Genomic DNA, 19,789 nt, shown 5'->3' on the forward strand with positions numbered 1-19,789 from the left:
TCAGATTTCTTGTTCGAAGAAATTGAGAGGTATGATGTACCATGCTCTGTCAGAACACAGTATATAAAATTGTATTCTGTAATGGTGGTTAATTCTAAACCAGTAAACAGTGAAAGCACGTTGTTATGAATGCTGCATCAGCAAAGATTGGTGTTCATTGTGGTGGAGAATGCTGCAAATACTTTCATGCAAGAGGTTGTGTTGCCATGACTGCCAACCAACTTCATAAAACAATTTTAAGGTTGTTGCACCTCAGGATGGGTTTTATATAGTAGGAGTAAACTTTACAGACTCTGCCTACTAAGAAGTGCTCATTTTGTTTTTGTAGTATTCTGAATGTATGATGTTCTTCATGTTGATTACTGCTACAGCTTACTAAGCTGTATGCATTATATCCTGCATAGGATATAACAGCTGGCCAACTTCCAAAACTTCAGGGCACCTTCCACATGCCGAAACTGATAACTTGAAATGAGCTGACTAAAAGACAGTTTTGGTTGCCAAGCCCTTCTGACCTTTCCTACTGCCGAGCAGAGCACTCCTCTGTAGGCTTCTGAGGATTAATGGTTTGCTAATGCTGTTCCATTGCTGGGTAGATAAGTTGCATTCGGGGAGGGGCTTCTGTTACTTTTTAATTTAAGCTAGTTTTCTGTGAAAAACAACTGTTTTAATGTTATGGAAAATTACATTTATAAACTTTTAAATGGGAGCATACTTTTTTACCTTTGTGGTAAAAAGTTGTTAAAATTGCTGAAAACTACTGTTTTTCTGTGGAGAAACTGTGTTTATTTTTTGCTTTTGGGGCTGAGAAAAGTGTTTCAAAATGTTTTTACTGTGCTTTTTTTAATGAAAAAGTGACTTTTGTGTTACTTTACTGTTTTATTAACTATTGCTTCTTAGCTTCCCCAGGAAACAAGCACCATTTTTGACCATGGAACAAACAACCAGGCCCTCAGTTGGACCTTCTGTTCACAAAAGAAAAAGTTAACTAATTAGCCTTTGCCACCACAGCAGACTATTATTTTTTTTTCAGCCACAGAGTGATGACTGCTGTGGCCAAAACTGGTTTCTCAGACCACTCATCTTCCTGGGGAAGCTGTTGCTGGCAATGCTAGGTCTGTTTGCTCCACCTTTCCTGTCAAAAAGAGACAGAAAAGTAGACATTTAACTTCTCTTGTCAGTTCCTCTGGACAGGAGTAATTTATTTGGTTTGACACATCATCTTGTGTAGACTATTGACTCTTCCTGTAAAGTCTTCTAAGGTGGTTTCTCGTAAAAAAAATGGGATCCCTCTTTCCCTGAAGAGCCTCAGTATGTTGAATCTGAAGTAGAATGTGCAGGGATAGATGCATGCTTTTCTACTCAGGTTTCTGATTCAGATTCTGAGGAGAGTATGGTATCTGAATATCCTTGTCAGGGATTGACTTTCGAGGAGGCATAGTTCCAGAATGTGCTAGTGTTTTCATTGGGAGAACATTGAGTTTCTCGGTCCCTCAGAAAATATCATAAAGTGCTACAACTGGAATTTCCAGAGTCTTTCCCCATCCCCTGATACTCTTAGCACTTGAAGATGTGTTTGTCACAACCTTAGGGTTTCCCTAGAACTTAAGAAAGCAGATAGAATGCACAAAGTTCCTCAGTCTTTCAGGTTTTGATACACTCATTCCAGATCTGACCCAGCAGCTATAGCTTTAGTTAATCTAACTGCTGCCAATCATTTTATTAATTATATTACTTTTCCTTACAAGGATGGTAATGCTATTGATAAGTCTGGGAAAAGTGTATGCTCCTGCAACTTTGATTTTTAGAATTCTGAATTGTCTAAAGGGGTCTCTTATGCTAAAATATATTCTGACTAATTGTGAAAGTTGGAGGAATGTTTAGCTGCAGTTTCCTCATGTGAGGAAAAATCTGCTCTACGTAATCTATTTTTTTCTGTTTCTCAAGTCACTACTCATTTGAAGTGTGTTTATGTATCTGTAGATACTGCTTCCAGAGTTGTGGCCAGTATTTTGATGTGGTTTGCTTGGCTGCATTCTCAGAACCTCTCAGATATCAAAATGAAATTTTGAATTATTTTATGGATGAACATTTAGTTTTTGGACCCTGTGTTGCAGAGGTTAAAAAAAAGAGTGTGATGAAACAGGTAAGCTGATTCAGAGAATCTCTCAGATTTTTCAGTCCTCCTCAGCTAAATTTGCCTTGGGGATTTTCTGCTCCTTTATCCAGTTTTGGCAAGAAACTAAAAAATAGCCTCAACAGAATGTTGGTTAGCAGATGTTCTAAATGTAATGGCTGGGAGGTTCCAGAAGGAAAGCTGGCACTCACCCCCCTAAGAATAATTGGCAGTCATATCAGACTGTTTAAGTGATCTTGTCTCCCCCCCCCCCACACACACACACACACACAGTCTCTTAACCCTTCTAGAATGTCTGAATTTCCATTTCTGTTTTGGCAATAGATTATTTCAGACAAATGAGTTCTGGAGCTGCTACAGCTAGGATACAAATGGTAGTGGAAGGAAATTCCTACTTTCCAGGGGACTCCTCATCTGCTAGAGCAAACCCTTCTCTTCCCTACTGTCCTGAACCACATGCTGACTCAGGGGGTAATATAAGCAGTTCTTCCTTTTGAGAAAATGATTTTATTTAAGAATGTTGTTAGTGACATAGAAAGAAAATGCCTAGATGTTTCTTTCCTGAATTAGCTTGTGATAGTGTCCAAGTTCAAAATGCTTTTACTTCACAACCTGTTACCCCATATTTCTCAATTAAGTTTTTTAGTAACCTTATATATACAAGATGTATATCATCACATTCCTATTCATCCAGATTTCAGGAATTTCATAAGGTTTTGTGTGTCTGGATCACATTATCAGTTTTCTGCCTTACCCTTTGGGCTATCCATTACTCCAACAGTGTCCACAAACTGTCTAGTTCCTATCATAACCCATTGCAGGCTACAGGGTGTCCAGAATTTTTCATATTTAGACATTTATCTTTGCAGAGTCATTTTCAACATGTCAGGAATTGCTGAATTGGATAACAGATTTCCTAAGCAGACAAGGATTCCCAAAGAACATTCAAAAGAGCTGTTTGACACCATCACACAGGACTGTATTCTGTGGTGCATGCTAGACACCTTAGTTCAAAGATTTTTTTTCTTTCACAGGAAAAAATAGATCTATAGTTCAATTTATTTCAGGAGGTTTTCACTTAGAGATGTGTCACTGCAAGGGAATACCACTGGATTCTGCGTCTCATAGGTCCCATGATTCTCTTGATACCTCTTGAAGACTCCAAATGAGAAAGATACAATGGTATCTGAAGTCTCTGTGGTCCCAGCTTCAACACCCATTTTCTTTTCATATTCCATTCTTGGGATTTGTGGAAAGTGAAATCACTTGGTGGAGACATAAGCATCCCTGAATCCAGTTCTCCCCTTCTCCCTTCTTTCTCAAGCACTGTTATTCACTGCAGATGCTTTAGACTTTGCTGGGAAGCACTGTTAAGGGGGATAAAACTGCAAGGACACCGGGACAAGAAATGCAGGCAAAAACATGTAAACATAAAAGAGATGCTAGCTTTTATAAAGTCTCTCAAATCTTTAAATTATGTGTACTCCTCAGGACCTCTTCAGGTTTTCATAGGTAATACCACAGTGATCTGGTACATAAATAATTAAGGGGGAACCAGAATTTATCACCTATCCACACTAGCCATTTTAGCATTTTAGCATGGGATGTACAGCACAGTTTCATTCTACAGGCATCTTACATTCCATCATAGCAAAATTGTGTGGCAAAGGTAGACCCTCATGGAAATTAGATTGGTGGGTCTTCCAAAATTTGATCCATCTGAGAGAGATTCTTAAGGTATACCTTTTTGCCTCCTTCCTGCATAGCTAATTATCAAAATTCTGTACTGGGACTCCTTGCAAGAAGGCCTGGAAAACAGATTCCTTTTCTTTAGCTTGGACAGGAATGTTTCTGTATGCTTTTCCACATTTCCCCTGGAATCCAGAGTAGTTCTGAAGATTCAGTAGGAATCTCCTAAGAAAATTGGGGCATCTCCCTTATGGTTTAGGCAGCAGCGATTCTCCTTTCTTTTGGAAATGGCCAGGATTAATTACCACAAACTTTTTCAAAGACAGGATTTGCTGATATAAGAAAAAGGGCATTTTTCACATCTCGACCCCCAATCAACTACAATTGACTGCTTGGATGACACGGTCTTAATACTTTTTAGACACCTGTTTACTAAGAATGTGCAACAGTTACTAATGGTAGGAAAGAAAGACTGTTACTAGACAAAATAAAATCTTTCAGAACTTCTGATCAGTTCTACATGTCTTGTGAAGGTCAGAGCAGACTATTTCCAAATAGTTGTCTTCAGCTATTACATTTTGTTATTCCCACCACAACAAAACTATTCCAGGCAGGGTCAAGGCACATTCTACTAGATCCTTGGCTTCATCTATGGCTTTTTTGGAAGGTTTGGGCTCTAGAAGCATTCTAAAAGCAGCAAATTGGTGCTGTGTGAATACTTTTACAGTGCACTAAAAACAAGATTACTTTTCCATGTCTAGGACAGGTTTTCCTAGGACAATTCTGCAGGGGGCTCCTGGACCCTTCCCCTTCCACCTCCCAGTTTTTCTAAGCAATGGTAATTTACCTATATAGCTTAAGTTACTGCAACAATGATCAATATGTGGAGCTTACTACCGTTGTGTAATTAAACTTACCATAACAGTAGATGTTCGAATGATTACTGTTACAGTAGCCACAGCATCCTTCTGCTGCCTCATGTTTTTTGGTGTGTTTTTTTATGCCAGAGTGTGGACGTGTTTTTCTTTTCCTTGCAATGTCTTCTCAGGGATCTACTTCACAAGACCGAAAACTCACAATACTGAAACTTATTTTTCCAAGTTCACAATCTCGAAATCTCAAAATACTGAAACCTCATTTCCCTGACCACCACAATACTGAAAACTGACAGTACTGAAACTTCAAAATGCCGTATTTCAAAATTCCGAAATGAACCATTTGTTTTTATGTTTTTGCAGGTGGGCAAGCCCCCCTGTATCCCCCACACCTCCTGCAAATTAAATATGCCAAATTCAAGCTCGCACTACATCTATAAAAACGTATGCACAAGATTGCACATTATTTTTCCGTATACATTACCAATACAGCCTGGAGCATCATAAGTACATCCGCCATGTTAAATAAGGACATATTACAAATCTTTAAAGCCATACACCTAGAGTTAACATGAACTTCATATCTGCTCTTCAGCTACTTTTCTCACTGCCCTACTGACATAGAAAACTATGAAGTTAGCAATGAGTTAAAACATAGGGCAAAAGTAAGTAAAGATGTGCCATTTATTAGAGCCATTGTAAAACTTTTAAAAATGTATGTTATAGCATGAATGTGTTATTTGGGGAACTACAAGACATTCAATTTTGAAGCAGTTTACTTTAATTTGCAGAGAAAAATAATCGGTATTCATGGACTTTTTTAATGTTTTGTTCTCAGAACCATTTCATATGTAAAGGGAAACCTACATCACATCTGCTGCTTAAACTGGTATTTTGTAAGTCAATATTGCCAGTTTTCGGTATAGTGGTAGTTGGTGAAATTTTAAGATTGCGAGATTGTGAACTCGGAAAAATAAGTTTCAGTATTGTGAGTTTTCAGTCTTTTAAAGTAGATCCCCTCTTAGGGTTGTGTGTCCTTCTTTCAACTGGCAGGAAAACTCTGAAGCGTTTGATGTACAAACTTGTCTTATAGTCAGCACAGCTCAGGCTGTCTAACAATTTGAGTATGTGGATGTTTTGGAAGTTGGCCAGCTGTTATATCCTATGGAAGATATAACCCACATAATTTAAGCTATTGAAGTAGTGATCATTGAAGCATCTCACTGTTGCAGTATTCATTACATTAGGGATCCCCTGCTAAGGGTGGCCCGATGTCAAGCCAGTATACCAAAGCCTTTAGGTTGCTTTAAAGTATGCTGTACGTCACATGTATGCTCCTTGTGTAGTGTAGGGCATAAAGATGATGTCCAGATATACCATCCTCAGAACTTCTATGTCACCAGTCTGAATGCCATCACTTGATTGTCTGTCAGAATGCCTGCCCCTTTGCTGGTTCACCAAGCCATTACAGATGTGCCCTGTTGGAGTTTTTTTACTTATCGTTTTTTATTGTTGCTTGTGGGGTTTCATGCTATCCAAGAAGAGTAAATGCCAGTGTGCTAGACAGATTCCCCATAAAGACCACCACAAACTCTCTCTTTTGGCTTGGTGCCTTGCATGACCATACGTCCTGTTCCATCTGTCAGGCTTTTGTACCTAAAATCCCTTTGGAGTAGACTGTATTCTTTGGTGCTCTGTCTTGAAAACCAGCATCTTAAGTGTCTTGCGAAAGACATGATGGAGGGAACTTTCCACTCCGAGGGACAGCTGTCAGTGAAGAAGAAGACCAAGAAGCCTAGGCTGGAATCTTCTGCTGTTCAGCCTCCATCAGATGCCTCTCCTGAGGTGAGTGAATTCCCAGGGGTTTACCCAGCTTTATCGTTGGATTCCTCTGCTGTGACCAGGTTGGAGACCGGTGGGGATCTGACTTTAAGCCTGTCAGAGGAGGTATTGTAGACATCTGTTTCAGATTTTCAGGGGGAACCACAGCTGATTATCTGTGAGAGGCCTAGTGGTGTTCCTCAAATGTTAGTCTGAGAAGAAGTACCTACTACCATTATTGAATGACGTCCTGGATCAGAGCCTTCCAAATTTTATAAGGCAGACATCTCACTGAAGAAATAGTAAAAGTCTAAACATATTGCTCCTCCTTCTAAGGATTAACAAAGTGAATGGCAGTCCTTCACTCAGGGTTTGCTTAGTGCTTTGATGGTATTTAAACCTTCACAAGGAGTTTCTGTTCCAGACTCCTCTTGGTCCTCTGCTCCCCTAAAAAGACCCAGTGTCACAGGATTCCTCTGAGGAGGAGCTGGATGAGGGAATCCCTTGCTTACTCTGCTTTGGACTGTGGATCAGGGAAAGAGGAATCTACCAGTCCTGATACTCCATTTGAAGAAATTTTTTCTTTTGGAGGACATGATCTCCAGGATGATGGAGTTCTTTAAATGGGATGGTGCTCAGGTTTCTGAGGTATAAAAGATATAAGATAAAGATAAAAGATATAAACGGTATTATGAGTTGCAGATGGATTCTCCTAAACTTTCTGCAGTTCCACCTATTTTGGCTGCCTTGTTGGATGCATTTTCCAGTGCTTCTAAGGCTGTAGACTGTCAGACCCCTACTCCCAAAATACCTGATAGATTTTATAGGGTGCCCGAGGACTAAATTTTTGTACAAATGTCCTTCTGCTGACCCCTTGGTGGTGCCTGTAGCTTCTGACACGCCCTGTCAAGTGCTTTCTACTCCCAAGTTACTGCCCACTGATAAAGATAGCAGGACCATGAAAAGGCTAGGCAAGATGGTTTATACTTCTGCTATCTTGGCTCTTAGGGCTAATTATCAGACCCATATGTCCAGGTATTTGTTGTCTCTCCTATCCCAGGCTTGTCATGTTCTTGCTGATCTTCCAGACTCTGAGGGTAAAACTTCTGCCCTTTCTCCTATTAGGGACTTTCCTCCCAGGTGGCTTGTCATTCCATTGAGGATAGTTATGATGCAGCAGATGCTTCTTCTAGGACTGCTGCTTTTAAGTCCGTGATAAGGAGGTATGCTTGGCTTCAGCTTCAACCTTTTCCTGATAATATTAAGGCTAAGTTGATTGATGCCCATCTTGATAATAAACATGTTTGGTGAAACTGTTGCTACTATGTTTAAGTCTCTTCAGGCTTTACAGGAACTTAAACGTGTTTGTTTCTCCTGTGCTTAAATTTTAGAGAAACTACCCCAATAAGCCAGCCTTTGTTCTCAGGCAGTCTCATCCTCCTCCTAAGGGTAAAAAGGGTGGCAAGCAGGCTCCTCCTGCTAAGGCTACTCAGAATTCAGTACTTCAGAAGTCCCCATTTCCAGATAAACCAGGTGCTGTCTGACTATCCTACTCTTCCCAGCCACTTTCCTCTTTCTCTTCATCTCTCTCTTTCTCTTCCTGTTTGGCTACAGAATACTCAGAATTCCTGGATCCTGTCTATTATTCACCAGGGGTATTTCATGGTTTGGAAATCCCTTCCCCCTTTTACAGGTCTTTCTCAGTCCCCTCAGGAACAACTGTCCTTCCTTCCAGAGGTGCTTTGGGACCTTTCGACTCGGGCTACTATTGAAGAAGTGCCTGTGTCTCAAAGGGGGAAGGGGTTTTACTCCAGGATGTTTCTAGCACCTAGAAAAGAGGGTACTTGGAGACCAATTCTAGACCTCTCTCACCTAAAGATTTTTCTGAAGGTGCCCTCCTTTCAAATGTCCCTTTAGATGTTGTTCACTGTCTTGCTTCCTCAGGTTTGTACAGTGTCTCTGGATTTCAAGGATGCTTATCTCCATATCCCAATCCATCCCTTTTTCAGGAATTTTTTATGTTTCTGTGTTGCTTTCGGGCATTTTCAATTTTCTGCTTGGCCCTTTGGCATTTTTACTTTGCCAAGGATATTCACCAAATGCTCTACTCCTGTGATTGATTTTTGCATTCAGAGGATCCAAATATGTCCTTACTTGGACGACCTCCTGTTTCAGGCAACCTCTCCAGAGATCCTGTTGCAGAATCTTCATTTTGCCATTTCCTTTCTGCAAAGCTTGGGGTTCACAGTAAACTTCAAAAAGTCTTTTCTGATTCCTTCTCAAGACCATGTTTTTCTGGGGTGCAGGATCCAGATGGTGCTTATATTGGCATCCCTGCCTCCTCTTAAGGCCTTGACACTCATTTCCTTCTTTCAAACTCTTCTTCCTCTGGCCTCTATTACAACCAGGGAGTTTCTGAGAGCTCTGGGATTCATGGTATCCACCATCCCTAGGGTTCCACTGACAAACTCTACATATGAAAGTTTCATTGGTTTCTGAAGTCATTTTGGCTTCAACATGCACATCCCTAGACTTTGTAGTTCCTCTTATACCTTGTCTCAAGAAGGAATTTCACTGATGGAGCCAACACTTGTCTCTAAATCCAGGGCACCATTTTCATCCCCCTCTTCCCTCTCAGGAGATGTTCACAGATGCTTCAAACATAATATGAGGAGCAGCTTTTGGCTCCCTAAAGATGTAAGGGATGTGATCACTTCTTCAACTTAAAGAGCACATCAGTGGCAAAGAGATGAGAACTCTTCTGCTGGTGCTTCAGGCTTTCCATCCTCTTTTCTTCCCAGGACGTCTTATTTACAGACAGTGCCACAGTGATTTGGTATGTAAACAAATGGGGGTCAAGACCTTATCTTCTTTGCCAGTTGGCACTCCTAGTGGGATCTTGCTGTCCAGTATCAAGTGACTGTTGAATCAGTTTACACTCCCTCATGCCAAAACATTGTGGCAGACACTCTGAGCAGGCCCTTAACTCAATCTCATGAATGGATGCTTCACAGGGATGTGTTTCTGGAGATTGTCTACCAGTGGAATACTCTTCAAATAGATATTTTTGTTTCCCCTCTGATCAGACAACCTCCTCTGTTTTGTGCCAAAGTCTCAGGTCCTCTGATTTGGAAGGTGAATGCCTTATCTTTTTCTTGGAAGGGGATGTTTCTTTATGCTTTCTCTCCACTTTCCCTCATTCCAAAAGTCCTGTTCAAAATACAACAGGATGCTCTCAAAATCGTGTTGGGACTCCCTTTTGGCTGAGACGGCATTGGTTCCCTCTTTTTCTGCATTTAGCCAATGGCAATTGTCACATGTTACTTCACAGGGTGGATCTACTCACACAGGATAAGGGATGTCTCATCCATCTCCACCTGTCCACTCTTCAACTTACACTGTGGGTGATAGTAGTTTGATTACACCTAGTCACATTTTTCTGAGCACATGCTTAGGGTCCTGCAGGAGGCCAAGAAGCGCAATACCTGGAAATCCAATTTTCCAAATGGAAGAGGGTTTCTGTTTGGTGTCTTTCTCATAATCCTGGATCCACTTTCAGTGGATGCTCCTTTGGTTCTCTCTTATCTGTGTGAATTGCTCAATGCTGGGTTGGTTTATTCTTCTGTTAAGGCCCACTTATCAGCTATCTCTACTTGTGTGCCTTTATCTCCTTTGTTTTCTAGATTTGAGGTTAAACAATTCCTTAAAGGCATCCTTCATATTAGGCCTCCCAGTAAGCCTGTTCCTCCTCCCTGGGATCTTAATTTTGATTTGGAAAAATTGACCCAGGCTCCTTTTTGAGCCTGCAGCTTCAGCTTCAGCTTCCTTGCAACTTTGCTCTTGGAAGACTGTAGTTTTGTTAGCACTCACTTGTGCCAGACAGGTGTCTGAGCTTCAAGCCCTTATGGCTTGCCCTCCTTTTTTGGTGTTTCATAAGGAAAGGGTGTCCTTGCATACTAGTCCTTCTTTTATGCCTAAGGTGGTGAATGCATTGTCCCTTAATCAGTCTGCTCATTTGCCCACTTTTTTCCCTTCTCAGCAATCTGCCAGTGAGAAGATGCTTAACACATTGGATGTGCATAGACAACTCAGATTTTATTTGGATAAGACTAAGACTATTAGGAAATCTAACCAGCTCTTTGTTTCCTTTCAAACTAGATCATTAGGATTAACTGTACCCAAGCAAACTATTTCTTCTTGGATCTCAAAATATATTTCTTTTTGTTATTCCTTTCATGGTAAGAGCCTTCCTTTTTCTGTTAAGGCTTATTCTACTAGGACTTTAGCTTCTTTTGTTTTTTTTTTTTTACAAATGTTTAGATACTAACTCTGTTCTTGAGACAGCTACCTGTACTTCTGTGCATATTTTTAACAAGCACTACAAGTTGGATGGAATCTCCAGAGCTAGAGCTACTTTTGCTTGGGCCATCCTTAATGGCTTCCTATAGGGATCTGCTTGTCCTTCCTCCTCCCAAGTTTCTTCCTGAGCTTTGGCACTCACCCTAATGTAATAAATACTGCAACAGTGAAATGGAAGGACATGGTACAGTTGTGTAAAATCTTATAACAGTAAATGTCCTTCTCTTCACTGTTGCAGTATTCACTTCCTCTGTCCACCCCTGGTCCATTTCTGTTCTAGATGTACTGATTACCTTTTCTTTTCTTTTCTTTGGAGTTGTGTTCCCACTAGGGATGCTATGTCTGGATGTCACCTTTATGCTCTACACAGTGCAAGGAGCCTACATATGATGAACAGTGTACCTTAAAGCAACCTAAAGGCTTCAGTATACTGGTCAGATTTCAGGCCGCCCTTGGCAGGGGATCCCTAATGTAATGAATACTGCAACAGTGAAGAGAAGGACATCAGCTATGGTAAGATTTTACACAACTGTACTTTATAGTAAGTTTATTATGCAACTGTACTTCTGAGTTTGAATACATATTTCTTACTAGTTTTCATTTATTACTAAAAAAAAAATAGTTTAATATGTTGTAATTCAAAAAGTAGTCAGCAAAAAGACTTATTCAGAATACTAGTCTCAGATTTTTGAAAGCTGTAGTTAAGAAAAGTACAATATATTAACATCACAGTTAGGAACAGTACACTATATTAACATTTTTAGGGTTCCATGACTTTTAATGCATATGGTATTTTGATTATAGGTGTATGCCTAACACAGTAACAGCCATTGAAATGCTGCTTAGATAATTCAGGGACACCATCTAAGCATAACTGTATTTTTTCAGGTACTTACAATGTTACCTATGTCAGTATGATGTGCAAACTCAGAATTCAAAAAATGCATAAATTGATCACATTCCCTTAACCATTATGCAGTAATCCTGAGTGACAAAAAAAAAAAAAAAAAAAAAAACACTAGTTAGAATAAAGCAGCCATTTGCATTATGGTGCAGTTGCTCATAAAAATACCTTGGTTACATAGTATAGGCTGTGAGAGTTCTGAAGAACATGTTGACTCATGTACTGCACGGTCTTAAGTACCTTACTGCCCATTGTTTTGATAAATGTACTCTCTGGGAGAAGCTTTGCAGTCTATGACCCTTTGAGCAGGGGCTGGTGAGTGAAAGCAGAAAAAAGAAGTCGCTTTCAGCAATGAAAAGAAAACCAGCAATATAATTTGAATGTTTTGCTTTCTCATGATTTGGCCTTGATGGTCAAAAAAGTGTGGAATGTGGAGGTTTTGACATTAATGATTGTCACTGTTAGTCCAATCTGCCTTTTATATTTTAAAACCAAAAATGGTAGCTTTCTTCATGTGCACTTTTCTGTAGTAAAAGATTTATAAAAAAAAGTACTCTGGAATCCTTGAGATGTGACCTTGCAGATTATAATATATTATTACAGTGTCTTTTCTGAACATTGTACATCTTTTCTTTCTGTTATTGGCCTCATTGCTGTTTATTTTTTAAATAAACTTGAGCATGTGAGAAGAGCATTTTGAATAAAATAAAGGCCAACTGCCTTTTTTAATTTTAAACAACATGGTGTGATATTTGCCTTTACAGTAGTAGCAAGTAAACCATTACGTTTACAAAATTGTATTTATTTTTTTATAATATGTATACTTCATGTTTTTATACAGCTTAGCACATTCCTTTGCCAGAAACATCACAATGGATTTAGAGGAAAACTGAAGATCCAATGTTGTCTTTTCCATCCATCTCAACTTGTGGGTTATCGGATCCAAGGCCGGTACTTCAGACTCTTCATCCCTGTGCTCCACCTTCTATATTCTGAGCACGCTGTACTCCCTGATTCTTCACAGATCTTGTTTACCTCTTTTGTATCCAGATGTGGTCACTGGAACTCCTTAAATTGGGATAACCACTTTTGCATTTTTTTGCTCTTTTCACCTATTTTACTGTGTACCCTCTAGACTTTTGCTGTTAAGGTTTAGATTAGATAGCCTTAGTGCTAGGACTTTTTGTTTTTGAGACTGTCTTTTCTGTCAGTTCTCCTGTATGCGGTTTTGCTGCCCTTTATCTTGAAGCCCTATATATACATATATATATATATATATATATATATATATATATATATACACACACACACACACACACACATATATATTTACATACAGAGAGAGAAAGATGTACATCACACAAGCCCCCTCCCCCATAAAAATGCTTCTAAATAATTTTCTTTACCTAGTAATTCTGATATAAGGTTAGAGGGCTGCAATTCTGTCATTTGAGTGTCTGATCTTTGGGCCAGCCATGGAGAAGCGAGCTTCAGTCTTCACAAAATGAGTGGAGTGTAGCCATAAACTGCCCCCAAGATATACATGGGTAAGTATCTATACAGTCTAGGTGTGACCAACCCAGGTGTGGTGTGTTAGGAATGCTTGGCCTTTGGGCCCAGAGTCCTTATGGCGTGGAGGGCAAAATTAGTGTTAAAAGGTTTCCTGTTGCCTGCATCTACCTCTTCTTCCATCCCTCCATTTTCCTGTCATGCCAAAATGTTAGGAGACAGGAAGCGTCATAATGATACAAGGAGAGAGAAAGAGAAGTTTAGAAAGGAAAAGGTTAAAGGTAAGGCTAAAGAGAGAAAGTAGCACAAAAACTCCCCCTACCTCATTGGAACATGTGCTGGATCAGAAGATTCAAAGGTCTTCTGCCCCTTCAGCTCCAGTATTGAGGATACCATTGGTGGCCCCTCAGAGTTGATTGCTTTTTACTATGGCTCCAAGCCCGGAGTCTTCAAACTCTCCTACCAAGCTCCTTCTTGACAGGATCTCCTACCTTGTGTAGGCTTCAATTCCCCTTCCTATCCATAAATCGCACTCTTGAATTCTCACCAGAACCATCCCAGACTCAGATCCAGGGCTCTCTGTTTCAGTTTAAAAGTGTCAGATCATTCATTGTCTAAACCTCTGTAGAGTCCAACAACATGGCACTGGTACGGTACATAAACAGGGGAACCCAATCATATCTCCTATGTTGAGAGGCTATGAGAGTGTGGCGGTGGGTGATGTCTTTACAGCTGTTTCTGATGGCAGTACACATACAGGGCAGTTTTAGCATATCAAAAGACAACTTAAATAGGAGCATCCTCATGCCTCGTGTGGTCACTCAGTCCAGATATAGCAGCATGTGTTTTCAGCCACTGGGGATATCCCTGTTGCAATCTTTTTGCATCTCCACCAAGTGCAACAGGTTTTTTCCCCTGATCCCACCAGAAGGATGTTCACTGAGGGATGTTGTTCTTCATACTTGGACCAGGGCTTCCTATATGCTTATCTTCCAACCTCCTTGATAATAAAGTTTCTTCAGAAGGCAGCCCATTACAGAGTGACTGTTATCCTCATAGCCCCATTTTTGTCTAGACCAATGTGATTCCACATTCTGTGGCCTCATCTTTTGCACCTTCCTTGGGTCATAGACCCTGTTCCAGAGCTGATTTCTTGCCCCTTATGGCAACCTCAGCCAAGTCTTAAATCCTTCAAGTTAGCCACTTGTTTCCTCCATTTTCATTGATGGCCAGAGATCCCAGGCTTTCTAAAAGAGTTGTCTACATCAATTATTCATCCCACAAACCTGTACCAGGAAAGTTTATGCTAGAAAATGGAAGAGATTGTCTATTTGGGCCTCATTCAAAGGTTTAAATGCTTTCTCCATTCCTTTGGATGCAGTTTTAAATTCATTGGCGGATTTGTTTCTTTGTGGTCTCCCGTATTCAACTATCAAAATTCAGTTAGCTGCCATATCTAATTTATATGTAGGCATCAATGGTACACCTGCTATGTCACTCAGTCTATCAGAGGTCTTTTTCCTCAGATCCTCTGTCAGGGGTTTGGTTCCTCCTTAAGATTTGACTTCACTCTTGCAAGCCATGACTAGACTTCCATTTGAACCGGCCAACACAGTAGAGCTGAAATCTTGGAAGGCCATTACTTCTGCAAGGAGAATTTCAGAGCTTCATGCCTTATCTTTTATATCTCCTTATTTTATCTTTTCATAAGGAACTGGGTGTCACTATGTACTAACCCTTTCCTACCTAAGGTGGCCTCTGAGTCAAATTTTAAACAGCCAATCCATTTACCATTTTTTTTCTCCAAATTCAGCAATAAAGGAAAATACGTACTCCACTGTTTTGATGTTCACCATGAACTGAGTTTTTATTTGGGCAGAAGCACAGCATTCAGAAAATCAAACCAGCATTTTGTGTCCTTCTGCAATATTTGGTTGAACAAATCTGTTTCAAAAGTGACCTTATCTAGATGGCTTTCCATCTGTATTTTTTTCTTTGTATATTTGTTGAAAGGAATCATTTTAGCCAACAAGCATAGAGCCCATTCCACAAGCACTTTGGCTGCCTCAGCTGCCTTTTTTGATCAGGCCTATTTAAATGATATTTGTGCAGCTGCTACTTGGTCTAGCACTTATGCTTTTGAAAATAAGTATAAATTAGATATATTGTCCAGATTCAGGTCTACATTGGCTCCACCATTTTGTGGACATTCTGCCCTAATGCCACCCTGGTTTAACTGGCCAGGGACTCTGTCCCACAGGTTGAGATGGGTGTAAAAAACAACATTGGATATTAAAGTTATGTACTTACCATAAGACCAGATCCATGTTGTTTTCGTCCATCCATCTCAACCATCCCTCCCTCAGTTCCTTCTTCCAAATTGTCATCTTTTTGAGCTGCTTCTGGCTGGTTGTGCAGACTGGCCCAAAGCCTATATTTGGGGCAACTTGTGTTATACTTCTTTCCCTTTGTGGAATTTTCCTCTTTCTCGTTTTGGGAAGGGTTTCCTTTTTCTGAATCAGTTTATGAGAAATACAGTAGGGCATACTTGATCTGAGGAGAATCAGTGAGGGCTATGTATTAGACCTCTGATCTGATAACCCACAGGTTGAGATGGATAACAGAAGACAACATGGATATAGCATAACAGTAAATAAATAACTTTCATTTTTGCCAAATTGTTATTCATTGTGTACAACACACTAAGCATAACTGATACTTGAGGAACATTATTTTCATTAAATTACTTTTTTAGAGTTGAGCAGTATGCAAGTATTTCATTCACCTCTCATCAGCTTAACCATTAGGCTATACTGTGGACTGGATCTTGTACATAAACAAGAACATAATTTTGTAAATCATCAGATGAAAAGTCTCAGTCATTTCTTCATATGCGCCAGGAATGCATCTTTACTTCTTAAGGTAAATTACATTTTTTCCACTGCTGAATTTGCTTTGTTCCATCATTGTCATAGCTTTACACATGTTTTCCTCTGTTGCATAAAGCTTCTTGAATAAGATGGTTGTAAAAAGATCACACTGCACTTATTGAAAAGAAGCATCCTTTATTTATATTCTACAATATTTACAGTATCTACATATTTACATATGTTTGCATGCTTTTAACTTCAATTCCAAATGTCACAATAAAACCTAAAACGCCGACCACAATTATCATTGTTCCATACTTGATCCCTTTTCCTTGTGCCACAACCACAATATGATTTCTGATGAAGTCCATTTTCTATTAAACATTTCATCTACCCTTTCATTCCAAACATAAAAATTATTTTATCTATTTTCCACATATTCTTCATTCCATTGTTCATAATGGCCAGATAAAATCATATATTGACTTCCATTCTCTATGCAATCAAAAATGTTTCAATACATAGTTGTCGTTATAACCTCTTAACCCTTCTATAGGTTAGAAGAGCATGTTGATTTGATTCCTCTCTATGAAAAATAACACAACCATTCAGGTTTTGCTGCATATAACTTGCTTCCATTCACTGGCAATTTATTTCCAAGCTCCATAAAAATTCTAACACATTATCATTTTTTTACCTTAATGTTGTCCTAATTGCTTCGATAACACCTTTACTTAAATTCTCCAGTGAATTAACATAGAAATTCATCACATTATTATGCCAGTTTCTTCTATTTTCTCCAAAGTCCTCCAAAATTCATTTCCAAGCAAAATATTTTCTTGATAACATTTTATTTAATTCATAATATTATTTTTCCTCTTTTGTTTTGCTACCATTTCTAAAAAAAAATCTATATTCACAGTCATTCCACTGTGTACTTCCTTCCTTTCATTTAGAAACCCAAAACAAATATAAAGAAACTGCATAGACTATAGGGTTCTGCAAACCAAGGCTACTGTTACTGTCATTCAGTACCAAGTAATTCTTTGACTGGATTTAATCTTGATCCCCATAAAAAAATATCTGCATAATATCTTTCACTAAATTTGTTGGAGTTATATGCACATTTGATATTTAAGCTCTTTCCAATTATAACAAAATTTCTTATTTATTAACTATATATCTCCATTTTAAAAGACAATCAGCATGTTTTCTATAACACACTTTTCTTTATTTTTTTTGTTAATGTCTGCCTCTTCCCTTTATCCACATTTAATCCCTAACAAAGGTACTTAGCTTAACAAATGCACACACTACATCTCCTAAGCCCCATTCTTTTATCTTTATTAAGTAGCAAACCTACTGATCATAATAAATCATTTGTAACAACTAGTACTTCCTTCATCCATAATTTGGTTTTGCTATTATCGCAATATCATCTATGTAAGTTAAAAATATCAAAGTCACCCTTTTCTATTGCATCTGATAGATATCTATCAGAATAGTTACAATTGATTGCTCCACTGGTGCTTCAAAGGGTTAAGTATGAGAACTTAATATTGCAGTGAGTTTCATTGTAATGTATTGTATTGCATTATATTGTGCAAGCCACTAGTGCCCTTTTAAGGGGTTTCCCCATTTATTCACTGTGGTGCAACGCTGGAGTTGGTATATATATATATATATATATATATATATATATATATATATAATTTTTGGTGGGATGAAGGGTTAGTCCCCCCCCCCCAAAAAAAAAAAAAAGATATTTATGTGTTTTTTTAAGATTTTTTAGCATTTAATTTTGCTTTTGCTGTTTAATTTTTGATAAATGGTGGACCAAAAAAGATAACTGACAACTCAGAGGTAAGTGCCGTTAACCATCACATTCATAAAGCCTCCATCTGCTCCTTTTAACCCTTCCAATAACAAAAAGTAATCAATCTCTGTTAAATACCTCCTCTTTTTTTAAGTCCATTGACTTTGATTCCATATATTTAATTTCCCACTCAGCCACTTTCTTCCTTATAACTTCATGTCCTGTCTTCTGTCTGGTATTCTTTAGATAAAATTTGAAATGTCCTGCCACAGTAACTTTGTGTTTACAGTCCCATAAATTTTTCTTTCTTGATGCAGCTGTTCTGTTTCCTTCATTGCTATAAAAGCATACCATGCTATAACTCACCTTGTTAAAACCTTATTTAACACCTTGTTTTTGTACCTAATATCTAGCACAGTAGCTCTACCAAATCTTATCAAATATCTAAAACTTATATTTTCCCAACAAACAACAGCTATAACTGAACAATACTCATGTCCAATACTCCATATTATTGTCCTGTCCCATAGTTTTACCATTTGTAGCCTATCATTTTAAAGTGAATCTTATATCTTGCAGAATTATTGGTCACATCAAGTTTTGACACCATTCCAAAACAGTAATTTTTCTAACCCTATGTAATATGCTTTTAGCAGTAAAAGACACAGTTGACATAGTTGTAAGGTCTTTACCTCCCATACATGAGGTATTGATTTGATCCTGACCTTCAGCCAATGCCTGTATGGAATTTGCATGATCTCCCTGTGTTTCTGTGAAGTTCCTCACACCTCTCAAAAACATGCTGAGTGTTTCCACTTCAAACTCATTCAAAAATGGAGTTTTGGGTAGCAGCACAGACTGTAGATGGTGCATTTCAGGAAAAAGTTACTTTGGGTATTAGATGTAGTGTGCAGTATCTTCTAGATAGAAGACCATGGATCACAGTCTGTACGCAATGTCTGGGCTAGCCATTCAGTGTTGTAAACATTTGCTGTAGGTGATTTGGTTAGATTGATTAATGTTGCCAGAAATGGGCATGGGTATTTGTCAGTGATAAGTAGGGTTAGGAACATTCAAGCAGCAACTGTATAATCTGCTAGCTAAAGAAGGACAGTATGAGTTGGTGTTGATGATAGGGACATGAATGCACATATCAGAATAGATAGAGCAGGATATGAGAACTGCCTGGGTCCACTTGGGTGGGGCAACAGGAGTAAAGGAGAGGCCATTCCAGATTTCTTTCTGACATATGGCTTGATGGTGACTAGCACATGTTTCAGCAAGAGTGACATTCGCAAGACCGTATACAAGAGTGGCCAACATGCAACTTAGATTTCCTCCTAGTAAGGAAAGGGCACTGGGGTAGAATCAGTGGTTGTACAGAAATTCCCAGTGAAACAGTCAGCCTACAGTGTAAACAACTGGGTACTGCAATCAGCTGCAAACAGTAGTCACAGAAGACCATAAGGTCAACAGAGACTAGGCTTAATACCTGGAAGTTGACTTGAGTGAGAGCACAAAAAGTTAAGGTATTCTTGGGGCTCTAGCACATCAGGAGGAGGGGAAATAGGTTGAGTAGAAGAAGAATGGCATCACTTCAAAACAGTATGTGTGAGGACCATAGTACAGATATGCGTCCAAGCCAGGTATGGAAATAAGGTACATAATACTTATATTTATGCATTCTCAATATTTATTATTTATTCTCTTTGTTTACCCACTTTAAGACTTTATACAAGTTTAAGGAAGCAGAATAAACAACTGGATTTAGTAACCCGAACCCTAATTCATCTTCACGCATGTACAATG

Source organism: Protopterus annectens, chromosome 4.part1, assembly GCF_019279795.1.
Source record: "Protopterus annectens isolate FY-2018-M chromosome 4.part1, PAN1.0, whole genome shotgun sequence".
In the NCBI taxonomy this organism is placed as follows: Eukaryota; Metazoa; Chordata; order Ceratodontiformes; family Protopteridae; genus Protopterus; species Protopterus annectens.